At 53.9% G+C, this 6,000-nt stretch overlaps 1 protein-coding gene across 1 annotated transcript in view; it reads right to left on the bottom strand.

Annotated features, from left to right (window-relative positions):
- Positions 1-4,332, bottom strand: part of RAB7A (RAB7A, member RAS oncogene family) — a 67,545-nt gene extending 63,213 nt beyond the window's left edge. Inside the window, exon 1 of the mRNA XM_062200564.1 lies at positions 4,152-4,332. The gene's annotated coding sequence lies outside the window, so the exon portion shown is untranslated. The remainder of the gene's footprint in view (positions 1-4,151) is intronic.
- Positions 4,333-6,000: the final 1,668 nt, after the last annotated feature.

Below are 6,000 nucleotides of genomic sequence, written 5' to 3' on the forward strand. Positions count from 1 at the left end.
CCCTATTTGTTAACTTTGGTAGTTCCAGCACAAACAGAAAAGCCACTTCCTACTCTCCCCTTTAAACACACGGGAAGCAGGGTGGCATGGGGCTCTGATGTAGAATGGGTACATCAATGACTGCTAGGTGCTGTATTAAGCCTCCTTGTGAACTAAGGAAAAACTCCACTGTGTCAAAAGTGCCTGTGCTTAAAGTCACTGCAGTGCAATGTAATGACACTACCACGGACTTTCGTGAAAGTGAACAAAAAAGGTCACGAGAGCAAACGAGAGACAAGTTTAATGTTGAAGGTTACTCTTCAAAAGACATGATAAATTCAAAAACATAACACTACCTTCTACAGCCTTTCAAAAGCAAACCATACAAACGCTACTGTTAAAATGAACCATCTCAGGGCCGGTGCTGTGGTGCAGCACATAAAGCTGCTGCCTGCAGTGCCAGCAACCCACATGGGCGCCGGTCCAAGTCCCCCCAGCTCCACTTCTGATCTAGCTCCCTGCTGATGGCCTGGGAAACCAGTGGAGGATGTCCCAAGTGCTTAGGCCCCTGCACCCACATGGGAGATCTGGAAGAAGCTCCTGGTTCCTGGCTTTTGATCAGCCTAGCTCCAGTCACTAGGGGAGTGAACCAGTGGATAGAAGATCTCTCCATCTGTAACTCTGCCTTTCGAATAAATAAATCTTTAAAAATAAAGTTTGGGGGACAAGCAGTATTGTGGTGTACTGGGTTAAGCCTCTGCTTAGGACACCCACATCCCATAATGGAGTGCCTGGTTCATCTGCCTCAAACTCTGCTTCTGATTCAGCTTCCTCTTAATGTACCTGACAGGCAGCAGAGAACAGCTGATGTACTGAGTCCCTGCCATAGGAGGTGCAGGTGGATTTCCCAGCTCCTAGCTTTAGCTTAGCCCAGACCTGGCTTCAGCAGGTAGTGACCCAACGAACGGAAGATGAACCTCTGTCTTTGTCACTGCGCCATTTAAATATGTTTTTAAAAATTTCATTTATTTGGGCTGGCGCCGTGGCTTAACAGGCTAATCCTCCGCCTTGTGGCGCCGGCACACCGGGTTCTAGTCCAGGTTGGGGCGCCGGACTCTATCCCGGAGGCCCCTCTTCCAGGCCAGCTCTCTGCTATGGCCCGGGAAGGCAGTGGAGGATGACCCAAGTGCTTGGGCCCTGCACCCGCATGGGAGACCAGGAGAAGCACCTGGCTCCTGGCTTTGGATCAGCGCGATGAGCCGGCCGCAGCGGCCATTGGAGGGTGAACCAGCGGCAAAAAGGAAGACCTTTCTCTCTGTCTCTCTCTCACTATCCACTCTGCCTGTCAAAAAAAAAAAAAATTTTTTTTTTTTTTCATTTATTTGAAAGGCAGAGTTACAGAGAGAGACAGATCTTAGATCTGCTGGTTCATTCCCCAAATAGCAGCACTGGCTGGAGGTTGGCCAGGCTGAAGCCAGGAGCCAGGAGCTTCTGGGTCTCCCACATGGGTGCAGGGTACCAAGCACCTGGGCCATCTTCCACTGCTTTCCCAGGTGCATTACCAGGAAGCTAGATCAGATGTGGAGCAGCCAGGACTTGAATCAGTACTCATGGTATGCTGGAGTCAAAGGTGGCGGCTTAACCCACTGTGTCACACAATGAGAAGTCCATCATTCCACCTTTCAAATAAATCAAACTTCTTTTTAAAAAACAAACGTCTTAAATTTAGCTAGAACACTAGACTGCGTGGATCACAAGTCCATATGCAGAAATGAGAACTCTCTTCCCAAAAGCCTCAAGTTCTACTGCCAAGTGACTCCACAGCAGAATTCCATTTAAAAGTCCTTGAGAACCAGAACCTTGCCCACCCACCTGTGTCAATGTCTGGCAATATGCTGATACAGGGTGGATACTCAAAACATTTGATGAATGAATGAAAAAGTGCTTATCCTTACTCTCCATTTTATTTATTTGACAGGTCAAGTTATGGACAGTGAGAGAGACAGAGAGAAAGGTCCTCCTTCCGTTGGTTCACCCCCCAAATGGCCACCACGGTTGGCGCTGGGCCGATCCCAAGCCAGGAGCCTCTTGCGGGTCTCCCATGCGGGTGCAGGGGCCCAAGCACTTGGGCCACCCTTCACTGCCCTCCCGGGCCACAGCAGAGAGAACTGGACTGGAAGAGGAGCAACTGGGACTAGAAGCCGGAGCCCATATGGAATGCTGGCGTCGCAGGTGGAGGATTAACCAAGTGAGCCACAGCGCAGGCCCCCCTTACTCTCCTCTAAACTCAAAACGTTGTACTAGGCTACAGCACTTACCACTCACCTAAATATATCAGGCTGGGGAGCGAAGTTTAAAAAAAAAAAAAAAAAAAAGGACAAATTAGAATCCTTGGAGGTGGTGAGCACTACCGTTTAGCTTGGACTGTATCTTCAGGAGAGCTAATCCTAACTCGCTTTCCAGTTCTTAGACTCCAATCTGAACAAACCCTTCCAAGTCTGAAGGGAGAAACACACTAAGAGGAGACTTTATTAATCCATGGAGAGAAGTCATGCGTCTCATCAGCTGCTTGTCACAAGGAAGAGACAAGAGCCTGTTCTTTTGGGATCCAAAGATGCAGTATTTTCAACAGAAAAGAATCAATGAGATGGACACCCACCGACTAAGGTCCTAAGAGAGGTTTACATGGCAGGTTTGACACCTAATCAACCGAAGATACAGGTAACAAAATTTTTCGAACCTCAGGTAAGTATACTGCCAGAATTCAAAGGCTCCTAATTTAATGACACAATCTTAACTAGTCTCAACTGCAACAGAATGTGACCTAAGGTAGGCTAAGGCTACCAGACACGTGTTCAAACGGCATCGCCAGCAAAGAGGTGGAGGGAGACAGAGCAGACACCAGGTGGCAAAAAGGAAAAATCGCAAACTTTCGGGGCACTGGACCGCGCTGCCACTCTCTAACGGAGGAGAGCCTTAAGGGCCCTGAAGGCCCGGGCTTCGACCTCTGCTCGGCAACCTGCTGGCCCCATGATCTCCAACAACCCACCTAGCGTCTGTGTTCTTCGAGCTTCCTGACCCTCACCGCGGCGGTCGTGATTCAGAGGGCCGCTCAGGGGCCAGGGCCGCGGCTCAGCGCGTCAAGAGCTGCCTCCACCCGAGCGCCAGTCCCGTGCCACCGCGCCTGGGAACGCAGATGACCACCCAAGCACCTGCGCCCCTGCCACCCCCGGAGGAGACCAGGACGGAGCTCCTGGCTCCTGGCCTCACCCCAGCTGCTGCAGGCATCTGGGGAGCGAACCAGACGATGGAAGCTGGTGCGCTCTCCCCCTCCGCCACTCTTTCAAATAAATAAATTTTTTAAAAAAGACTGAGAGAATTAAACATAACCCGTGCCAAGGCCGTGCCACCCAGCCCAACACACGGTCAACGCTCAGATGTCCGCCGTTGTATTCCACAACCCCACTCCACCGCCCGCCGGGAGACAGGCTAAACTGAGCAACCGGCCGGCCGGACACCGCCGCAATCCAACAGTTCTACTGCCAACCACCGCCTTTTCGCCGGCAAGTTTTCAAACTTTCGGCATTTACGTGACAGCTCCGGACGCGTCCTGGAGCCAGAGGCGTCTCACATGCACCCGAGTGTCAGCGAGCCCCGCGCACGGGGCCTGACTCAAGGCCTGACTCAGTGGCCGCCAGGGCACCTGCCCCTCTGCCAGGGGCGCACGGAGCAGGGCCCGGCCCCGGCGCCCGCCCCCAGGCCCGCGCGGTCCGCGGCGCCGGCCCAGCGTCCCGGGACACGGCCGCGGGCGGGGTCCGCTCCGACACCGGCCAGTGCGCCGCTCCAGGAACTCTACCGGCCGCGGGGCCGCCGCGCCGCAGGACGCCTTCCCGGCCTCCAGTCTGGGCGCAAACCAGTAAACAAGGAGTCCGCGAACGGCGGTCCGGGGTCGGCAGCCCAGCCAGAGGTCACACCCGGCGACCTCTGACCTCTCCCCGGCCGGGCGCGGCCCGGGCCAGCTCCTGGGGGACTAAGCAACTTCGACATCGCCCGCGAGGCCCGGCCCGGGACCGGGCCTGCCCCAGGCAGGGAGGACGAGAGGCCCTGGCGACTGCCGGGGCTGAGGAGGGGGATGGGGCCAGGCAGCCGGCCGGGCTGGGCCCGCTGCTTACCGCGACCGCTGCGCTGGGAGCTCCGGGCCGGGCGCGTCGCGAAGGCTCCGGACGACGAGGAGACGCAACGGCGGACAAGGGCACACAAGTCCGAGTTCCGGTCCACAGCACGCTCGGGCGCCTCCAAGCCTCCAAGCCCGCCGCTGCCGCCGCCGCCGCCTCGGGCTTTATGGCCAAGACTCCGGCCCCGCTCCCACTTCCGCCACTGCCGCCGCCCCGAGCGGAAGTACCTGTCACGAGACACTCGACGCCCTGGTGCGGGGGCGGAGCCCCGCCTCAACCTTGCGTCACGTTCCGGCCGCCCTGGGGCCGAGCCTGGAGTACGTGGTGCGAACATGTCTGCTCCCTTCTGGTTGTCGCCATCTTCGAGGCCCGTGCAGGGAGCAGGACGACGCCAGGCTCGACCCACAAACGGATTTCTCAGCCGTCCCTCGTTACCCCGAAATAAAGAGTGCCGGGGAAAGAGGGCGAGGACAAACTAGCCCTTACAGTAGCGTCTTTGTCCAGAAGACACTGAACCAGCCGAGTAGTCCTGTCGCGCTGGGCGCCCTAGGTTAACAAAGCCAGGGCTGGAGAACGCGGAGTAGTGAGACAAGCTGCTGTGCTAAGACAGGCAGTCACGTTTACTGAGCACCTACTCAGCACGTGTGCTACACTTTTTATCTCTTGGTTCACTCCCCAAATGCCCACAAAGGCCAGGGCTGAAAGCCAGGACGCCGTCCTCAGGGACACAATCCATGCCTCCCATGTGGTGGCAAGAACCCAGCCATTGAAGCCATCACCTCTGCCTCCAGGGTCTTCATTGGCAGCAAGCTGCAGCCAGGAATGGAACTCTGGTACTGATACAGGAGGTGGTATCTTTTTTTAAAAAGTCTATTTATTTGAAGGGCAGAGAGAGAGAGAGATGTCTTCCATCCACTGGTTCCCTCCCCAAATGGTTGCAACAGCCAGGTCTGAGGCAGAGTGAGGCTGGCAGCCAGGAGCCCATCCTGGTCTCTCACATTAGTGGCAAGAGCCCCAGTACTTGCACCATCTTCCACTGTCTGCACAGGAAGCTGGATGGAAGCAGGGCAGTTGGGATTCAAATCAGCACTCTGATAGCAGATGCTGGCAATACAAGCAAAAGGTGGCTTAACCAAATACACAACGACACCAACTCTCGGATATGGGCATCGCAACTACAGGCTAAACTGTTCCCTGTGCTACACCTTTGAGTTGTCTGCATTTGTCTTCACTTTAACCATTTAATGAAAATCATCACCATGTCAATGGGAAAAGGCTGTGTAAAAAGGTTAATGTAAGGTGTAGTCATGGCAGAATATGGCTGACCCAGAACAGGGAGACAAACCCAGTGACCTTACTGAGTCTTGGGAAGTGTTTCAAAGTGGTGAAGTGCCAGTATGAATTTATGTACTCATAACAATACATTTTTATTTATCACTACACAGTGAAAATGTATTGACCTGAAAAGGTGGGCTGTAGGTAAGCAGGGGAGAGATGGACAAATTTCTTACAGATAAGAGATTACTTTCTTTAGAACATGATTGATTACAAACATCATTTCCAAAAAGAGGATATTGATTAATTTTAATGTTTATTTGCATTTACTGGAAAGGCAGAGCATTAGAAAGAAAGATTAAAAGGGAGAGATCTTCCATCTACTGGTTCATTCTCAAATGCCCACAGCAGCTGGGCTGAAGCCAGGAGCAGAGAACTTCATGCAGGTCTCCCACATGGGTAGCAGAGCCTCAAGCACTTAAGCCATCTTCTGTTGCCTCCCAGAATGTATTAGCAGGAAACTGGATCAGAAGCGGAGTAGCTGGGACTCAAACCAGCACTCTGATATGTG

This window comes from Lepus europaeus, chromosome 9 (genome assembly GCF_033115175.1).
Source record: "Lepus europaeus isolate LE1 chromosome 9, mLepTim1.pri, whole genome shotgun sequence".
Classification (NCBI taxonomy): Eukaryota; Metazoa; Chordata; class Mammalia; order Lagomorpha; family Leporidae; genus Lepus; species Lepus europaeus.